Raw genomic sequence first — 22,234 nt, forward strand, 5'->3', positions numbered from 1 at the left:
TAGGCGATCGCAATGCTAGCAAGTGGATTTTGGTGGATTGAATGTGTTAGATACTTCAATCTGAGAGTTGCACAAGGAGGAAAGATCTATGAGGAAACCATGTGCCAAAGGAGAATGTTGCAAGACTAGTTTTTTGTATGTATTTCATCATACCCTAGCGGAAGCTGTTTGGAAGTGCTTGAAACCCTTATTTTAAGGCATAAAAATAGCAAAGGAATGTGCAGACAGGTTGAGGACCTAAGACCCACAAAATATTATAGTATTTCCAAAATGGTATCCATATCTAGGATTTTTCTTTGAACATGTTAAGATAAATTTGGAGTTGTTTGGAGGCCTAATTCTACTAGGTCTAATTAGGACTAATTTGTCAAGTTTGAAGGAATCAATAAGGAGACTTATGAAATTTGAGTCCATAAGGTAATGGGTAGTCTAAAAACCATCAAGTTGCATCCCTCAATCCATGTTGAAGACAAAATCACTAAGTTTGATGAAATTATGAGTTTGAAGGACAAGGGAAGATGTTTCAAGGAAGGAAACAAGTTGTAAAAACCTTGGTGTAGCTAGATGGGGAAGTGAAGAGGATAAAATAGAAATCCTCTTGAGGTTAGGGTGACAAAGGAGAACCCTAATAGGCTAGAAGAGAATCCTAGGTGAGTCCTTAGTGAAGAAAAGGGGCTAGCAAGAAATCTAGCTTACGCCATCTCCACAACATAAGAAAAATCTAATTATTGCAAATTTTGTCCTACAATCTCTACACCTATTGTATCACCAACCTTGAACAACGTGACACTTCCTCTAAAGGTAGAATCAACATTTTTGATTTCTTTTCTTCTATTGGCAAGGTGAGAGACCATATAGAAAAAGTGGCATAATCTTTACTATAAGAAGCTCCCTTTAATATAGTTTCAACTTCCTTTGAATTAGGAGCATGAAGCCTCATGCTTCTCCTTACTACATCAAATGGAATTGCATCTGATAGATCCCAATCTAACAAGACTAACACACCAGCTTCATGTACTAGTTTTTTGCCTTCCTCAAGTGTGATTGCCTAGAACTTGTTATACATTTTAGTTTGAACCTTGCTAACAATGTCCTCTTTAGGAACCTTTGGCCTTTAAGTACTCTTTTTCTCCAACTTGTTATGATATTTTTCTATACTTTTTTGTCATAAGAACTGTTGGATTGAGGTGGACTTAATAAAATTTTCATCATTGAGGAACACGCTACAAGATTCCATTCTTAGATCCCTATGTAGTCTCTCATGTATCTCTCGAGATGAAAAATTAGTTAATGGAGCAATAGGTTAAGAATTTTGCAAAAAGTATCAATACAATGTTAGGAATAATTGAAGGCCTTCATCAAGAGGGGGTGGTGGTTGATGTGGATTCAATAGAGAAGTTGCAAGAGGATAATACTAGTCCCTCCAAAAGTACTAGAGCCACTTTGAAGAAGAAAGCCACCAAGCAAGACATTTAGGTTTTTGAAGAAGATAACTCTCAATGTAATTCAGTTGAAGGTAGAGGTAGTGAAGGCTCTGAAGAATATTAACTAGTTTTTATTTGGTTTAATGTCTTGGTACTAAATTCTTGTTATCTTTTTGCTAGCTTTTGGTTGTTGGCTTTAATATATCTATCTTTATAAAATATTATTTTGTAAAAAAGAGTTTTGGTTCTCTTCAAAACCTACTTGTTCCTTAATAAAAAGCATCATTGGTTATGCTTTTGGATCATGTAATCATTGGTTATACAAGTTTGGTAAGATCATAAAAATAGTTTTGAATGCAGAGAGTGTCTTGCACTATAAGGTATCAAACAATGTAACATGTATATAAAATTATGGATTGAACAAAATCTAAAGAGATCTTTATCGTTGATAATTTTGGATTCAAAGTTCGCTTTCTTGGCTTCATCTAGTCTGATCTAAAGTTCCTTTCTTTGAATCATCCAATATAATATTTAAAGTTCCTTTCTTTGGTGATATTTAATCAATGATGGTTGATTATTAATGTTGACATATATTCTTGTATGGACAAACCCAAAATGAATTTGAACCCAACCCCAAAAAAATTTGAACAAATTTCAAGCCGGAATATCGAACCCGAACCAGTACCCAAATTCAAACTGACAACTTTGTTCTCTAGCAATCTTGGACTTTGTCTCACAAACCCACTTCATCAAACTTAAATTTTTCTCTTGGTAAAATAGAAAACCAACTCTTAAGCACCCCAAAATACATATGTACACTATATACACAGTTCTCTTCTTGATTCCAAAAGGCAGCCTTCTATACGGACCTAATAATTGAAAAATGCAAGGTGGTTCAATTTTGCAAAAGCTGTGAAAGTTGTCAAATGCAAAGTTGCTTGAGAAACTTTTTGCAACTTTGCATTCTATCCAATTATGAACTTAAAAACCTTAATTACATTAAAATACTAAGTCCAAATTATGGTGAAGGAAAAATATTAGGAAAGATAATTTGGGAAGGAATGTGCAAATTGGTTGGTCTAATCTTGTGAGGATGATTTGTGCGTATATTTGTAAATCTTGTATAATATTGTAATATTTTATTATTTTTAATTATATGCAAGATACTACTAATGTTCGTATGTTTACATTTTGTATATTTATAGCCCGAATATTTGCCTGTGAAGAAAGACCATGACTGACAATATGAACCCAGAACAAAATAATGAGACAATTGTTAGATTGTGGTATCAGTTCTGAAGAAAAGTTGATAAATGTAATTGTCTTTGCAAAAAGTGTAAGGGCTTAAAGAATCAAAGAGTTCTAATCACAACAGTCCAGAGTCATTGTAGGCAACACTGTCACGTTGAAGGCAGACACGATTTTTGTCAATTGGTGAATGTTGATTTTCAACTAGAGGAACATGGAGGTTTGAATATCCAAGCCGAGGATAATGCTCCCATGGAAGAAGATGATCCTGTGACAGAGAACACAATTGAAGATGGTATTGGCATAACTGATGATGTGCCAGAGGACATGATTGAAGAATATGGTATTGGCGCAATTGATCAAGATGATCATGATGATGGTACTAGCGCATTTGATAATGATAATGAAGATGATCTTGATATACCTATACTTGAGAGGGCATACAAGCCCCTATACCATGGCTCCCAAACAACTCTTCTCTTTGCTATAGTGTTGTTGGTGAACTTGAGGGTTATGAATAGTTTATCCAATGTAACAATGTCACTTAGGTTAAAGTATATAATTTTTGCCATCTTCAATGTTACCATACCATTACTATTCACTATATTAACAAATCATATTTATTGTTATAGGTTAATAGGTGAATTTTGTTACCACCATCAAATATTCTACCTCGTTTGTACTAAGAATTATATACTATTATGAATCAAATTGGAATTAAGTATCAAACAATATAAAAATGTCCCAATGATTACATTCTATATCATAAACAATATGAATCTGCAACAGAATGCCTTGATTTTCATATTAGTAGATATCCGTCAGATCAAATAACAAAAAATGTGTCTCACAAGGTTCTTTGGTACATTCTCATTATTTAACGTCTTGAATGATTCTTGAGGTGCACTAGCTTGACACAATTTATGGATTACCATCCATGCAATAGAAGTCAAGATGACATTATACGAATGCTTGCAGATGGTTCTGCATTTAAAGACATTGAAAAAACTTAGCCACACTTTAAAGAAAAACTTCATAATCTCAAGTTTTCATTAGTAGCAGATGGTGCCAATCCATTTGAAGATATGGGGTCTATTTACTCAGTGTGACATGGTTTTGTTATTAACAATAACATTCCTCCTTGGATGTCCATAAAGCAAGAGTACATAATGTTTTTGATTAAGTAAACAGGTTTTGAAGGGTGTTTGAAACCTTGTACAAGTCTAAAGATTTTCAATAAGTGCAGATACAAAAAATACAACAGACAAAAGTGAAATTAGTCACCCCCCAAACAAAGGGTAACCAAGGTGATAAAAAAGCCTATCACCAGCCAAAAGAGAAGATCCAGCTAGGAGGCAAAAAATCAAACTAAGAGCCTAATACTACAATGGAGTTCATGGTTTCCCCTTTGATTTAGAGCCTCCCTTGCACGATCGGAGCTACATTTCAAAAGGAGGCACAAGTGGCTTAGTTTTCATTCTTTTTACTGCATTCCAACCATCCTCCACCTTAGTTGCCTTAGTAATACAATCCTTAGAAGAAACTAAACAATGGAGCCTAAGAGAATCCAAAAAAATAACAATCTCCCTAGAAGAGCCTGTAGCTAGCTGACCCCCCACTAAACTAGGAGGGGGGGCGGGCAAGAGAGGGTACAGGGTCCTAGCCCCCAACAAGACTAGGAGGAACATCCAGTACAGGGGCAGGAGAAGAAATAGGGACTTGACCATGAGACTGGACATCCTCCGCTAACTTTGGCACTGAATGAACGTCAACAGAGGAATCATCCGTAGAGTCATCCACTGAATCCAGAGACGCATCCATGGACTTAACCACCGTATAGCATTCAAAAGAGGCCCTTGACCACTAGAAAGGTGGTCGCTTTGATTTAGTCTTCACAGCAGTACAACGAGCAACAATGTGACCTGTCATGTGACATTTTCTATAGCGAAAAGGGATACCTTCATGATCCAATATTTGGGTCCAAGAGCCTCTCGAGGATTCCAAACAAACCTTTTCAGGGAGGCCCTTGGAAATATCCATCTCTACAAGGTGGGAGCACATAATGTTGTTAATGATTGTACTATGTATTTTTTTAATTTAATATTTATTTAAATTAATTTATAAACACCATATCAAAATGGTCATAATAATTATGTAATGTTTCTGTTCATTCAACTAGGTAAGGACCAAGTTAAAGATATAAACGTGTATATTGAGTCTCTTATTGACGAGTTGTTGAAGTTATGGAATGAGGTCACTATGTATGACATCTCTAGACCAATTTGACAAAGACAATTTCAATTCTATGCAATTCTTGTATGGACATGATGCCCTTGGGCTAACTCATTTTTGTGACATGTTATATTGTCAAGCTCATGTATTTTTGGTATGTTATAGTGTTTACACATTGTTGTTTTATGTTTAAGTTGTGCATGATAATTGTATATGATCTTTTAGGTCTTCGAACAAATAAAAAAATCACATTTTTCAGTTTGTGGTCTAAAAATGAAATCTTGTCGTTCAAGAAGTTTAAAAAAATAGGTGTTCGATGAGTTTAAACACTTTTTTCACAATAATCATAAGTATCAAATTATTGAAAAATATCTTTTTAATGAGAAAAAAGAGAATATTCAAGGCCACGAAGAATGACACCCCGTCTTTGGAAGTTGAAATACAATATACTAAATCACTGAGGTAATGTCATTCCGTTTGATGATTTTGGTTTGAAATTTATATTTTGAGATTGATTTTTATTTAGTAATGATGTAATTGATGCTCGTGAAGATCGTCAATGCATCAATGACCAACTTTCTAAAAGAATACAAATTTATCCTATTCAATTTAGTTGGTTGTCGTACTATAAGGACCTCCCAATCATGCATTTGTTTGATGCTATGCATATTGGAAATAATGTAATAGACACATTATGGAAAATATTGGATGAACGAATTGACAAAGAATAAATTGTCAAAATTTGCAATGACATTCATGAATCCAATCACGCACTAAAAAATTTCATTGAATTAAGTAGAAATAGAGACAACATTAATACAAGTGTTGTTCATTGATTATTAATAGAGAAACAAAGTGATGCATTAAAAGAAGTCTTATAGGATTTGCTACAAATATAAGCAGTCTTGTATAAAAAAAAAGTGGTTTTGGGTCAGTGTTGAAAACACACGATTGACATACTTTTGTCATGGTAAGTCATGTTTTTTATTTAGAATATATTTGTAAAGTTGTGTGTACTTTTTATCATATTATCTTATAGTATATTGAAAAAATTATTTTTTAATTATTGTAGTATGTCCCACCTCTATCCCTTCCACACTAGTTTGACAACAATGTTATACAAGTTATATATTATCTTGAAAAATATATGAAGTTAAAAAAATTATTTCTTAGATTTGTTGTACATATATTATATTTATGTTTTTCTTTACTTTATATATGCATATGTATATGTACACACACACACACACACACACATATATATATATAAAATCTCATTTATATGTTCTTGCGTGGTTGAAATTCTTTTAAGTGATTATCATATAAAAAAATTGATTTAAACAATATAAAATATTGGAAGAGAAAAAAATTTTAGGTTATGTGTGAAATGTAAAAGTGTCTACCTTTAACTTTTTTCAATGCTCAAAACACTACTTCTATATCAAGTTGAGGAGATTAAATTATGTGAATCTGTACAAACTAGGTCAATGTGGATAGTTGAGAGACACTTAAAATTTATGAAGGGCTTGGTTCGAAAAGAGCACATTTTGAGATTTCTATGGTGGAGGGATATATGGTATACTAGACCATGGTGTACATTAGTGAATATTTTTTCAAATTTGCAGCAAATATACATATATATTGCATTTGGGGTCCCAACTATTTTAACAAATTCAAAGGGGAGTACTTGATGGTGAAAGGTAAATTGAAAAAAGTGAGGTAATTATAAGATGTTATTGTAGTTTATTAATTCTTATAAATCTTCAATATAAGTTGTTTCTAAGTTGTCTATTTGTTTTTTTTACAGTTGGTCATGAGTGAGATGCACTATATTTGTATATTGCAAATAATCTTTGATTGGATGATGATATAGATTCAACAATCTCAAGAAAATGGTCGCTCATTAACATGAGATGATGCTAGATCATTTGTTAAAATTCATCATAATAGAAATCTCAATGTTATGCCAATGGTGCTTGATCTAACATATGGTTTAAGATGTAGAAATGTATATATAAGATTATTAATTATGGTCCATTAGTTTAATATCAATTCACAGACCGATGCAAACAATCTTGACATGTTTGAATCATTGCAGAACAAACACCACAAAGTTGTGTATTACTATGGTCATAAATTTCGCATAAGAAAAGTTAGTCAAAATGAAGAGAAATTGTGATTCTAGAATAAATGCAGTCTTTAAGATCACTAATATTTCATCTAAAAATGACATACATCTTCAAGAATCTGAAGATTAATACTATGACTTTTGGATGATATACTTGACGACTTTAACTCATTCAACTTAGTTCTATTTGTCATCAAATGTTACAGGATACAACTAAATCAAAATAATTATGATAGGACTGTTTTTTAATATGATAGTAGATTTATAATGATTAATATAATGTTATTTAAGCCAGTTGGAGACAAGTCATATGTTCTTCCAAGACATTGTGAGCAAGTGTTTTACTTTGGCCTTCCACATAAATCAGGTTGGTCATTTGTCATTAGACATGATCAAAGATGAATTTTGGTAACGTATAATGTGATAGAAGAAGAAGATACTGAAGAATAAAAAGACGAACTAAATGATGATCGTGAATGACTATTACACAATGAAGAAGAAGAAGAAAAATATGATGATTCTAGTGATGTTGATGATGATGGTGATGATGATAACAACCGTGATTATGGTGATGATCAAGGCGATGATGGTCATGATAATGGTGATGAAGATGGTGGTGGTGTTGGTCGTGACCATCATCGCCTTGATCATCTCCATCTTCATCACCACAATCATGATGATGATCATCATCACCATCATCGGTAGCATCACTAGAATCATCATCATTATTTTCTTTTTCTTCATTGTGTAACAATCGTTCGTGATCATCATTTACTTCATTTTCTAATTTTTCAGTATCTTCTTCTTATATCACATAATACTTTATCGACCTTCCTCTTGGATCATATGTAATGACAAATGACCAATTCGATTTATGTGGAACACTAAAGTAAAATACTTGCTCACATTGGCTTGAAAGAACATATGACTCATTTCTAACTGACTCAAATGACCTTGTATTAATCATTGTAAATCGATTATCATGTTTAATAACAGTCCTATCAAGATCATTTTGATTCAGTCGTAGCCTGTACCATTTGACGATAAATAGAACTAATTTGAATGACTTAAAGTCGCACTCAAGTATATCATCCAAAATGCCATAGTATTGATTTTCAAACTGTTGGCGATATATGTCATTTCTAGATGAAATATTAGTAACCTCGAAGAGTGCACTTATCCCATAATCACAAGTTTTCTTTATTTTGTCTAATTTGTTTATGTGAAATTTATGATTATGGTAGTACATAGTTTTGTGATGTTTGATCTGCAACGATTCAAACATATCAAGATTATTTGGTTCAATCCGTGAGTTGTTATTAAACTTATGAGTCATGATTAGTGATCTTATACACATCTTTCTACCTCTTAAACCATATGCTAAATCAAGTACCATTGGTGTAACATTGAGATCTCTATTATGATGAGCTTTTTTAACCACTGATGCAACACCATTCCATATTAGTAAGTGACCATTTTCTTGAGATTGTTGACTCCATACCATCATCCAATCAAGATTGTTTGCAATATACAAATGTAGTGCATTCCATTCACAACCATTTCTAAAAAAAAGAAATATACCACTTAGAAACAACTTATATTGAAGATTTATAAGAAATAATAAACTACAATAACATTTTATAATTACTTCACTTTTCTCAATCTACCTTTCTCCATCAAGTACCCCCTTTCGAATTTGTTAATAGAGTTGGAATTCCAAATGTGATCTACATGAATATTTGCTGCAAATTTGGAAAGATATTTACTAATGTACACCTTGGTCTAGTATACCATATATCTCTCCACCATAGAATCCTTAAGATGTGCTCTTTGTCGAGCCAAACCCTTCATAAATTTCAAGTACCTCTCAACCATCCACAATGACCTAATTTTAATAGGTCCACACAATTCAATATCCTCAACTTGATGTATGGGGTAGTGTTTTTGAGCATAAAAAAGGTTGAAGGTAGAAAGTTTTGCATTTTACACATAAGCTGTGATTTTTTCTCTTCTAATATTTTATATTTTTTATATCAATTTATTTAGATAATAACCACCTTAAAGAGATTCAACACGTAAAAAAATATAAACGAGATTTAAAAAAAAAAAAACAAAAAATTACATAAAAAGTAAAACAAGTTGTAAATATAATATCTGTACAACAAATATAAGAAATAACACTTCTAACCCAATGTATTTTTCAAAGTCATATATAATTTATTTAATATTATTGTCAAACTGGTGTGAGAGGGATAGAGGTAAAATGTATTGCAATAATTAATAAAAATGTCATTTCAATATATTATAAAATAATACAATAAGAAGTACATACAATTTTACAAATATATTGTAAATAGAGAACACGACTTACCTTGACAAAGGTATGCCAATCACGTGTTTACAAACCTGGTCCAAAATTACATTTCTTTGATATAAAACTACTTATATTTGTAGGATATCTTATGGATTTTTTTTTTATGACTTCTTTTAATGTATCACTTTGTTGCTTCGTTAATAATTAAGAAAGGGCATTCGTATTTATGCAATTTTCATTTCTATTTGATTTAATGAAAATTTTTAGTGCATGATTGGATTCATGAATGTTATTACAATTTTTGGTAATTTAAAAAAAAATCATGTCTTCCACCCAATTATTTTCATACTGTCTTTGTTAAATTCTTTCCAATATGCACATCATCAAACAAATGCGCAATTGGGAGATCCTTGTAGTACAACAACGTACTAAATTGACTAGGATAACTTTTTATTCCTTTAGAAAGTTGGTCATTGATGTCTTGCTGACCTTCACGAGCATCAATTACATCATTACTAAATAAAAAACAATATCAAAATATAAATTTTAAACATAAATCATTAGATGTAATGACATTATTTCGATAATTTAGTCTATTATTTTCAAACTTCCATAGATGAGGTGTCATTATTCATGACCTTGAGGTTGTCTCTTCTTTCCCATTAAATAAATGTTTTTTAGTAATTCAATACTATTATTATTTTGGAGAAAGTGCTTAAATTCATCAAACATTTGCATTCTTAAACTTTTTGAATGATGAGATTTCATCTTCGGACCTCAAATTGGACATGTGAATTTTTCCTTTGTTTGAAGACCTAAAAGATCATGTACACTTTTCATACACAACTTAAACATATAACAATAATGTGTAAGTACTATAACATGTCAAAAATATGTGATCTTAGCAATATAACATACTAGAAAAATCAGTTAGCTTAGGGGCATCATGTATTATCTATACAAGAATTGTATGAAATTAAAATTGTCTTTGTCCTATTGGACTAAAGATGTCATACATAGTGATTTCATTTCATAACTTCAACAACTTGTCAATAAGGGGCTCAATATAAATATTCATATCTTTAACTTGGTACTTACCTAATTGAATGAACAGAAGTATTACATAATTATTATGACCATTTTGATGCGGTTTTTATAAATTAATTTAGATAACTCTTACTTGAAAAAATACTTAGTACAATCATTGACTACATTATCTGCTCCCTCTTTATGGACATCCAAGGGGGACTGTTATTGTTAATAACAAAAACAAACCACACTAAGTAAACATACTTCATATCTCCAAATGGATTGACATTGTCTATTGCTAATGAAAGTTTTAGATTACAAGGTTTTTAAAATACTGACCACCTATCTTCTATGTCGTTAAATGCAGAACCATCTGCATACATTCACATAATGTCATCTTGACTTCTATTGTGTGGATGGTAATCCATAAATTGTGCCAAGCTAGTACACTTGAATTATGTTCAAGACGTGGAATAATGAGAATGTACTAAAGAACTTTGTGAGACACTTTTTATTATTATTTGATTTGACTGATATCTACTAATATGACAATTAGGGCATTATGTTGCAAATTCATGTTGTTTATAATATAAAATGTGATCATTGAGACATGCATGTATTGTCTGATACTTCATTCCATTTTCATTCATAATAGTAGATAATTCTCGATACGAACAAGGCAGAATGTTTGATGGTGGTAACAAGAAATCACCTATCAACCTACAACAACAAATATGATTTTTTAATACAATGAATAATAATTGTATGCTAACATTGAAGATGACAAAAATGACATACTTTAGCATACATGAAATTGCTACATTGGATAAACCATTTATAACCTTTAAAATCACCAACAACACTATAATAGAAAGAAGAGTTGTTTGGGAGCCTTAGTATAGGGGCTCATATGTCTTTTTAAGTATAGGTATATCAAGACCATCTTCATCATCATTATTAGATGTGCTAGTACCATCATCATGATCAACTGTGCCAATACCATCTTCTTCAATCATGTCCTCTAGCACATTACTAGCTATGCCAATACCATCATCTTCAATTGCGTTATCTGCAACAAGATCATTTTCTTCCATGGGAGCATTATTCTCGAATTGGATATTCACACATCTATGTTACTCCAGTTAGAAATCCACATTGACCAATCGACAAAAATTATGTTCGCCTTCAACATGACCATGTTGCCTACAATGACTCTAGGCTGTTATGATTAGAATTTTTCAATTCTTTAAGCCCTTACACTTTTTGCAAGGACAATTACATTTATCAACTTTTCTTCAGAACTAAAACTATAATCTAACAATTGTTTCATTATTTTGTTCTGGGTTCATATTGGTAGGCATGGTGTTTCTTCACAGTAAAATATTTAGGATATTAATATACAAAATGTAAACATACAAGCATTAATAGTATATTTTATATAATAAAAAATAATAAAATATTACAAGATTATACAAGATTTACAAATACACGCACAAATCATGTTGACAAGATTAGGCCACCAATTTTTACATTCGTTTTGAAATCATCTTCATTTCACGTTTATTTTTGAAAATGCCTTATGCACAATTTCGAAAGCTTACACATTTGTACATCTAGTTTCAACAAACTCCTTATAGTGATTTGTTCTAGTATTTATAGTCTCTTGAGCTCTCCTCTTTCAAGCCTCATTGATTAACGATGTGATTGCATGTATCCCTTAGAATGACTACTCTAGATATTTCTACTGGAAAAATTATTATTATTGAAATGACGATGCTTGTGCTACCATCCAGTGGATAGTTCTTATTTTCTAAGCACATGGAATCCCCGAGACTTAATTATTCCCACATATTAACCTAGGGCTTTCTCTAGCAATGACTTCTTGGAACAGTTTGCTAACATTGTCCTTTACTCTTAACACCTACTGTCTCGGCCCACACCTAGCTGCCCTACTTTCACTCTGTTGGCCTATTCATGCATGATTACCAGTTACTCGTAGCCTCACTTGAAATAATGTACCCACCTTCAAGTAAGCTTGGTCTTGTCCACATCAACACCACCTACACACTAAAATAATTTCATCAAGGCACGGTGATAACACTTCTATCTATTATTTTTTATCCCATTATAAGGGTGTCTATTAAAATGATCACAAAAAATGAATAAGTAAGAGGGCAAAGAAAGAGGAATGAAATGGTAAGGGTGATACAACTAGCACACGGTTATTCTAGGAATGTCTTTAGATATATTCACAAGGTGTAGGAGCCATGTGGTGTAGGAACACCTTGACCATCTCCATTGAATTTTGAGTCATTTTAGTATATTTTAAGTCATGATAGGATCAGTGAAATAGTTATTTCATACTCATGTAATTGTGTGTTCAATTAAGGTAACGTAGACCAAGGTTATGTTTCAGTCAATGTTGGTGAAAGCGAATTAATGACCCTAAAGGTGTAAAATGCCATGCAAGGCCATACATGGATTAAAATGCTCATTATAAGTCTTTGGACCTATTTGAGATGCCTAGTAGACATGTTAGCATAAAATGCCAAAATGCAAAAAGTTGTAAAATGTTGCAAAGTTGTCAAAAATGTTGCGAACAACATTTTCTTGCAAAATGATAGTTTTGGAATGTGAAGGGTCATCAAGCTTGTACGCTTGGATAGGAGTCTTTAGGAAGTTAAAAAGTCATTTTCTAAGACATATATTATGCAATTCATTGTAATGAAGAGGGGTAGCAGGGTATGGTGTGGTTTTTGAATAAGTTAATCAATTTTTGGTTATGGTGAAATCATACCGGGCACTTGTATTTAACTGCAATTTTGGTACTTTCTCCCTTACCTCGTGGATGCGATGGTTCTTAAGCTTTCTATATAGTTGAATGGAGTCTATGAACTAATGTTAATGTTAAAGGTGTACCTAACATCATTGATTTATTGTCAAGATCTCATTGCTCACTGGTTAGACAACAAACTGTGTATTTTTTTCAGAGTGAAGTACTCCAGTGACTGTATGATCTTGTTGTGTTAGGGAAGGTTTAAAGGTATTCCTTGTTGTTTGAGATTGTTCTCTCATAGATTCACACTATAATTTCTGTAGGAGCACTCTAGTTTCGGCTTTAAAGACTCAAATTTGGGCCTTGATTATGGGATAAAGGTTCGTAATAACCTAAGTGCGTGGTTTTAACTAAATGCTTGGTTTAAATTGCATTTTGCATTCACTTCATTCAATTTCTTTGTTAAAACATCAAAAAGTTTCCTAGGAGGTCAACAATGGTCAAACAACCACAACATGGTCACAAGGCATGAAATAAGGTGGAGTGAGGTGTAATGAGGTTTGAAACATCATAAGACCTCATTATTTCCTCCATTGGTGGCAAGGAAGCCCAAAGTTGTAATGAAATTGTAAAATTTGCAGAAATTGACAAAGTTGCCATGTTACAACTTTGTGCAACCTTGGAGAAATACGTAAGATATTTGCACTGTGAGGTAGTTTTACCTTTCCTAAGCTGGTAATAATATTAAAAATCCTATTGAAGCTTTTCAAAGGCAATTGTATGGGTTGGGAACAAGTTTTTGCAAAACTGAGTTTTACCAACAAATTTGCTGCTATTCATGTTTTTCTTAATTGATGGAGCAAGGTTAATGTAAATAGAGTTAGATACAGTAGTCAGCTTTGTTTTTGTATAGGTTGTAGTTGTTTTTCTTCAAGTTGTGTACATATTTATTCCAATTTGTAAAGTGCTATCAACTTTACTGTATATCTGGGCAGTTTTGTCAAAATGCAACATAACTCTTGTTTGAATGGTTGAAAATTCATGACACCTTGTGGAAAAAAAGTAGACTCACCATTCTTTAAGATACAAAAGGTTGGTCAGTGAAACTAAGTTCGTGAATTTTGCCTGCAAGCCCTAATCGGGTTTAGCATGAATCTGACTAGAAAGTATTGAAAAAAAAGGTTTCTAACAAATGTGTAAGGAGCAATATATTGACAAGGTTGCTTGTGTAGGTGAAAGAGCAATGTCCAAGGGTTATAACATGGCAAATGGAAGCTTTTACCAATTCATTTAAGCATGTTTTGAAACCATTTAAAGCATACAGCCAATAAAGACCTTCAAACTCTCAAAACCCTTAGTTTTCGGGTTCTTGTTGTACGAACAGGGTTGGAAAATGAAAGCTCCAAAATCCTATGAATCACCCAAACGGGTATCTTGAATACAAGTTAGATTTGTAGGGTGTTAAGCAAGTTTTCAATATATTGGTCAAAAACCTTATTTGGAGGGCTAATTCCAAGGGCTACTAAGAATCATCAACCAATTAATGAAATTGGGTAGGAAAGAGAGTTTGAAATTGTTTTGATTACTTACAATTGATCAAAACCAAGTTGGAGAAACATTGCCTGACCTCCTCTACAACTCTGCAAAGCCAAGAACAAGTTCAAGCAAAACAACACTTAAAAACCATGTTGGGAAAAATAGGCAATTTTGGTGTTATATAAGACCTCATTACAAAGTTGAGTAAATAATGTTGAACAGGGTTGGAGAATGATTAAAAAGGCCCATTAGGTTTGCCAAGATGCCTAGAATAGTGATTGTGAAGTTTCTCATAGATTTCACATCAATAACCTTGATCTTGATAAAGGGTTTCGTCAAGAACCTATAAGATATTTGGCATTGCATGAAGAATACAGTGAATTGGTATTAAGGAAAATGTGACAGAGGTTTTTTTATAGTTTGCATGTGTGTTATGTACCTTACATGCACTCATTTAAGGTTGAAGGACCCACTGGAAGAGTTGGGTAGGTGAGATAATGAAGATTTGGTGACAGTGCTATAAATGGCAATGAGAGCCTCATGGGAGCAAGGGCTTGAAGGATCAATTATCTCCATAGTGGCTAGGAGCCCAAAAGTTGGAAGTTTGAAGACATTAAGTTCATTTGTTCAATTTCTTTGAAGTTTTTCTGAGTCTAAAATTTGTTGTGCCAATTAGGCCTATTAGCCCTCAACTAGGGCCTGGTATTTGAGTGCCTTAATGATGAGTTGGGAAGTTATGCTTTGAAGTTTAATAGGGTTCACTAATAGGTGTCTTAATCCTCCATCAGTTCAGGCTGTTTTAAAAAGGATTTTTGAGTTTTGGTCTTAAAACCCAAAATATGGCAACAAGGAAGAGCCCCTTATTAGGCCAGTTTGTTAGCTTGGTGTATGGAGCCCACTAAAGTGCATGAAACCTTATGAATGTTTGAAATGTTTGTAATTAGTTAAGCCCCTTGGAAGCATTTGGGGTGTGGAGTTTGTGAAAGATCCTAGAGGGTGTAAGGGAGTGGGGGTGTTGTGTGGCAAGAGGGTTAGTTGTTTGGTGTTTGTGAAGAGATAGGTAGAGATATTTGGAAAGTGTGGCATGAAGAAAAGGCCAATCCCCTGATCTCTAGGCTTGTGGGAATCCCGAGGGACTGATTGTGATATGTTTCATAAGGCTTAGAAGAAGCCAAGTTGAGGAGTTTGTGAGAAGAACTTGTTTAACACCCCCCTACTTGCATCACCATGGAGGCCACCTAGTAGAGCTTTGGTATTTTTGGAGAAATCTCAAGTAGAGAAAGCCTTGAGGACCAATCAAAGTAGTTGAACAATAAGTGAGATAATTCCCAGGTGGAAAGGGTATCCTAACTTGGTGAATTGAAAAAGTGGTGGTAGTCATACCGGCTCTATAGTTCTCATGATAGCACAGTTTGGGAGTATGTTGGCATTTGCATTCTGTCATCACCTATAACTGGTGCAAAACCTTTTTCACAAACAAATCCTCATCTATATGACCAGCATTAATACAACTGTTGAAATAGTTTGGAAAGCCTGTTGATATGTGACTAAGATGTGCTATACATGGAGATGCTATTTGAATTGAGAATGTGGGTAGAGAAATAAAGTCTTGACTAGAGCAAGTTCTCAATCATGTCAAGTACTTGAAAAACAACTGAATTGATTTAATGAGATTTCTAATGTGGGCTACTTTTACATTACAATCTTCCACCTATGTAATATAGATGTATAGAGAATGTTTGTGCATTCTTACACGTTATAGAAAGAACAAGAATAAAACCCTACTCGTGTGAATAGACAAGAATATTGAAGAAATGTGCAGCAAATGTGTGGAGGCAAACCTTTTTAAACTCACACTTGCAAACCTACAAAGCGCACATTAACACCTTCTCCACTAGGTTTAACAGAAAGTAAATAAATTGTTAAAATGTCTAGAAAGTGAGAGAGACTACAGGAGATACTTATATTCACAGTTGAATCCGGATTTCAAATGACATAATGATAATAATCATTTAGAGAAAACTCACACTCAAAGACCTCCAAAGCACGTAGACCTCCAAATTACCTCCCGCCCACAATACCCAAATTGTGAAATCTCACGTGCACCTTTTTCTTTTTTCTTTTTGTTTATGAGGCCAATTTGGTCAAAATTTTGACCAAATCGAGCATTTGGTAGAAATTTTGACCAAATCGAGCTCATAAACAAAAAAAATAAAAAATTAACAAGCTAAAAAAGGCCTTGGTCGAAATTAAAGGTTGAAAATTGACCTAAAATGTACTAGTGTTAAATGACAAAAACTAAGTTGGTTTGAATATAAACCAAAATTTCACCATTTTTGAACCTAGTTGGTAATGCTTTATTGGATGGATAAAAGTGTTGTACTACAATTCTGTTTAGTGACAAAACTTGCAACTTGGATAGTTTTCACAAAATAAAAAATAAAAATGTAAACGAAATTAATGAATGTTAATTAATAAATTGTAGAATACAAGTGGTAAAAAAACAAAATAAACTTACTTGTGAGAGGATCTTGATCGCAAGATGTTTTAGGAATGAAAGTGATTGACCATGGAGGTACCACCATGTGATAGCTTCCATGTTGTATTGGTATTTAATAGCGGTTGGAATATGAATTCTTCCTTAGGCAAACAAGCCAAATTTTGTTATAACTTGTTTTTGCACTTCATCATCTAGGAAGAGTTTATCAAATGCTTGCTTGTAACCATTAGCAACTTCGCCATCTCTATATGGTACTAATTTCCCTAGCATAGAAATTACTTTCTTCCTATAGTACCTCAGAGATAGGGCATATGCAATGGGGTGGTCATCTTTTCCCAACGACAATGAATGATTGATTCCACCTTGTTGTATGAGATTTCACATTCTATAGGTCATTCTGATGGTTTTTGTATTGCGCTTTTCACTTTCTCTAGCATTGTGTCCATGCCATCATAGACATCCCCCAAACAAGGAGCATCCATATTGGAAAATCAAAGCATAGTGATGATAGGTTCAATGAATTCCAATACATATTGCACACAAGCCAACTGACTGTCGTTTAAGACCAATGTCTTGACCTTTTGGGTCCTCTCTAAATGTGAATCCTTTTTCACATGCCTCATTAGTTGAAGATAACTGTTTGCCTCAATGCCTTTGGCACCTAGAGAAGTCCTCTCATAAAATAGTATGAGATGCAAATCGAGCCTCAACAACCGTGAGTTAATAACAATATGTTAATAAATATTAAGCAAATTTATATACAATTTGATAATTGAAGATAACATACAATTTATTTAAATTAAATAAATAAATTAAGTTTAGTAATTACCTTCACCATCTCCAATTTCGACAAAGCTTTGTATATTTATTGTGACATTTGGTGGTTTTTCACACACTTCTAGATCACCTTCCCCCTCTTCGTATAATTGTTTCACTCACTCTTTTTGAGTGCCAATTTTTTGCGTCACCAAGTTGGAGTGCATGGTGTCCAAAAAAAATATTGGCCCCCAATCAAATAACCTACACCACTACAATTTTTGGCATTGTCTATGATTACCTAGACCACATTCTCACTACCCACCATCTCTATGGACTCAATGAGAGTTCTGCAAATGAGTTGTGCATATTTCACTTCCCCATTCACAATCATCTTCTTTTGAAAATATTGCCCCTTTTGGGGGCACTATAATGGCATTGGTCAATGGATAGTTTCTAGTATCTTTCCATCCATCAGAAATAATAGAAACACCCAAATCAATCCAAGAATCTCTAATTGGTTGAAGGGAGGTCTTTACATCATTCCTCTCTTTGCAACTAGGTGGTACACACCTCTTCATACATAGTACTTGTGAAATAGATTGGTGTACTATTGATTACCGACACCATTTTCTTCCAATATGTTGATTTCACCAAGTTGAAAGGAAGACCATTGGCATAGAGGCAATACTCAGTTTCATTTTCAACAATGTCATAGAGGCAATACCTCTTTTGCGGGTGGTAATTTATATTTATTCATCTTATTCTTCTAGTATAGGCAAGAATGGATTCCTGAAGGATGCAACTAATTTAGTGGGTAAATGCAGTTTTTTCCAGATCCACCTATATAAGAAGTTTGCAAATGCAACTAATTTAGTTTGTTTTGATCATTGAACCAATCTATTAGCCTCTTTTTGTTCTATAACAAATCTTGCTATTTGTGTAGAAGACAACCCCTTCTTATTTGGGTCTTTGTATACTCCCATCCCTTTACTAACAAGGCCCATAAAGAGAAGTTTAACTCGAGAATATGAGCTATTTTTTGATTGAGTATCACAATAAGTACACTTTCGAATATATGCCCCACCTCTTGAAACTTGTGAAATTCTTATGGTTATTTGACCACCGATTAACTATTGACTATTCTTGTATTTTGGTTTCATGCTATTATAAGAAATTAAATAAATTTAAATTAGAAGAAATTATGAAATACAAACATACAAGTGCAATAAAAGATACAAAACATTAAAACACAGAGTCAAACTTGTTTCTTTATTTGTTAAAAAGAACTAGTTTTTTTTTTTTGAAAAATTCATTAAAATCTAAAATAAACTCATTAAAAAACTCAAGAATAGAGTCAAATGCCTACCCTTGACACTTAGATCTCCCTTGTGGAAGCTTTTTGGCACACCATGAATGATCCCCTTTGAAAATAATTATCTGTCCTTCAAAATGTTGTAATGGAGACCAAATAAGAAGAGAGTAAAGTAGCAAATAAAATAATATGTTAAAGCAACAAATCACCTCTTTTAGGATTTTTTTAGGGTTTAATAGAAAAGATGATAATAATAAAAACTCTTTAAATATGTGTTTAAGTAAAATTTAAAAAAGTTTTTTGTTTGATTGTTGGGCATTTGGGTGCATTTAGATGCACCTAGGTGTACACGAACACATACAAAGAGAGTACAATCTTCCCATGTGTGCTCTTTGATGCATATCCTTGCACATCTCAAAGCACCCTCAAGTAGATTGTATGCTCCCTTTGCATGCTTATGCACATCTACACCAGGATCATCAGTAGGATGCATCTACACCCAAATTCTTGGGCTATGTGGACACACTTGGTAACTGTGCTTCTTCATTTGCCACTTCTGGGATTGGTAGGAATGGATGTTTGGGGGTTGCAACTAATTCAATGGGTAATTGCATTTTTTTTTCTTCAGATCCACCATTATAAGAAGTTCATTTTTCTCTTTGAACCAATCTAATACCCTCTTCTAGTTCTTTTACAAATCCTTCTATTTGTGTGGGAGACAGAGACAACTCCTTATTTGGGCCTGTGCATATTCCCATCTCTTTACCAACAAGGCCCTTAAAGTGAAGTTCAACTCAAGGATACAAGCTTTTTTTTTGTTTAGTATTACAATAAGTACACTTCCAAATATATGTTCCACCTTATGGAACTTGTGAAATATATTTTCCACCTTATGGAGATGTTATATCAATTTTCAATTTATCTATTCCTTCTTTGCCCATCGAGCTTCACTACCAACCATTCTTGCAATGTGATTTCTTGCTATTATAAGAAATTAAGTAAATTTAAAATAGAAAAAAATGAAATACAAACTTACAAGTGCAACAAAATAAATAAAAACATTAAAACTGAAAGCTAAACTTGTTTCTTTTATTTCTTAAAAATATTGAAAGATTTCACTCCAAACTTGAAAAAATCATCAAGACCTAAATTAAATTCTTTAAAACACTCAAGAATAGGGTCAAATGCTTACCTTAGATGTGATGCTTCAATCTCCTTTGTGGAAGCTAGCTATCTGGCACCCCAAGAATGATCCTCGAAAAAAATCACCCACCCTTCGAAATGCTGAAACAGAGACCAAATGAGAAGGGAGGAAAAGAGTAAAAAAAAAATGATATGTTCAAATAATGGTCTCTTTTAGGGTCATTTTAAGGTTTAGTGGTAAAGAATAACGTAAAAAGCTCTTCGAAACCCACGTTTTGAGTGGGAAAATTCACTTTTAAAAAGTTTTTGAGCTTTTTTCTTGTTGCTTGAAGTTTAGGGGCATCCAAATACTTCTAAACCCATATGCATCCTCACCAAGATGCACTCGCTCTTGAATTCCTAGGCTGCTTGGACACACTTGATAGTAGAGATCTTAAGGTCTTCAAAAATTTTAAAGAGAAAAATTGCATTATAATGCCAATAGTTTTGTTCCATGTCCCCATTACAATAGTTTTGAAGGTGTTGTTGCTTTGACTCTGAGGTTTTTGTAAATTTATCGCAAAATACTTTTGTTTTGGGATTTTCAAACATGCACAAATTGTAGCTTACATGATCATGTGGAGCTAATGCCACTTAGAAACGTTGTTTATAAGAACAATTTCAATCTAATATAAGGCCTTTTTTGCTTTTAAGGACCTCAATAGTTCTAGAAGGGTTGTTGTACACTTAGAAAACACTCATGGTATGAGAAAAGACAAATTTGGAAGCACCTTGTGTAGGTGCAAGAATAATTGCATACCTGAGATTAAAGGCATCACAAAGTTTATCTTAGATTTGCATTTGCATTAATGATATCCTTAGGGGCTATGGAGACAATTTTGAAGATTTGATTGTTTGACAAAACTTTTCTTTAGGACCACATTCCGAAGCTAATACAAGGTTGGGCTATTTATCTAATTATCAGAACCATAAATGTTAGATATATGCATATTTCATATCTTTGTGAATTGGGTTGTGAAGTAGTAGAGGAATTGCATTCAATTCAATTGTTTATTAATCCATGAACTTGCTCCTTTGCATGGAATCTGTTTAGGACTTTTGGTTTTGTTAAATAAACTTTAATACATTGAATTTCATCCATTGTTAAGGTCCTTCTCAAATACTTGGAAATTTTAGAGGTACTTTACTTTACCTTGGCAAAATTGCACCTGAAGAACACGTCCCTTCTGAATTTGTCCCTATATTTGTTTCTCCTTCTTTTAGACAATAAATGTCAACTATTGGCTTGATGGGAAATAAATGTTTCTTTCTTTATTTGATATTGATTTTTTCTTAATGTTCTATTCTCGTCCCTAATGCAAGTTTACCCTTTTGTATCTTGCTTCACTTGTTTGAAAAAGCAATTGTCACGCTCTAGGGGAAGTCTCTGTAGAACCTAATTTACAATATTATAAAATGAATCTCCTAGACGCCTATCTATTCTTCTTATGAGGACTAATAACTTGTAGGGTCCAATAATTAGCTTTTATTTCGTTGGTTCCTAACAAAATGTAGTAATTGTGTTTTGCAAACATGTGTCTATTAGAATAAGAAGAAATAAGAAATAAGTCAATTGAACAATATTCAGGCTTGCCATATATCTTTTCTTTCATGAATTGTTTGATTTATACTTGGTATTTACTTCCTATTGTACCCTGTAACAATATTCTATTAGCCACAATTAATGGAACATGAGCAATTTTTCAACTCTTCCATATTTGCGTTTATATTGCATATCTCATAAGGAAGCAATAGTCTACCTAACAATTTATGTTTTTTTCAATATCATGCTCA

General features: G+C 33.0%; 1 long non-coding RNA gene across 5 annotated transcripts in view; it reads left to right on the top strand.

The window, feature by feature from the left end:
- Positions 1 to 22,234, top strand: part of LOC149569178 (uncharacterized) — a 163,082-nt gene that overhangs the window by 83,728 nt on the left and 57,120 nt on the right. The window contains exon 5 of one of the 5 annotated variants that reach the window (XR_016361733.1): positions 6,388 to 6,500. The exons of the other annotated variants lie outside the window; for them this stretch is intronic. This is a non-coding gene — a long non-coding RNA (uncharacterized LOC149569178). Of the gene's footprint in view, positions 1 to 6,387; positions 6,501 to 22,234 lie in introns of those variants that run through there. 5 annotated transcript variants of the gene reach the window in all.

Source organism: Cupressus sempervirens, chromosome 3 (genome assembly GCF_028749045.1).
Source record: "Cupressus sempervirens isolate cs-2001-9-10 chromosome 3, ASM2874904v1, whole genome shotgun sequence".
Taxonomy (NCBI): Eukaryota; Viridiplantae; Streptophyta; class Pinopsida; order Cupressales; family Cupressaceae; genus Cupressus; species Cupressus sempervirens.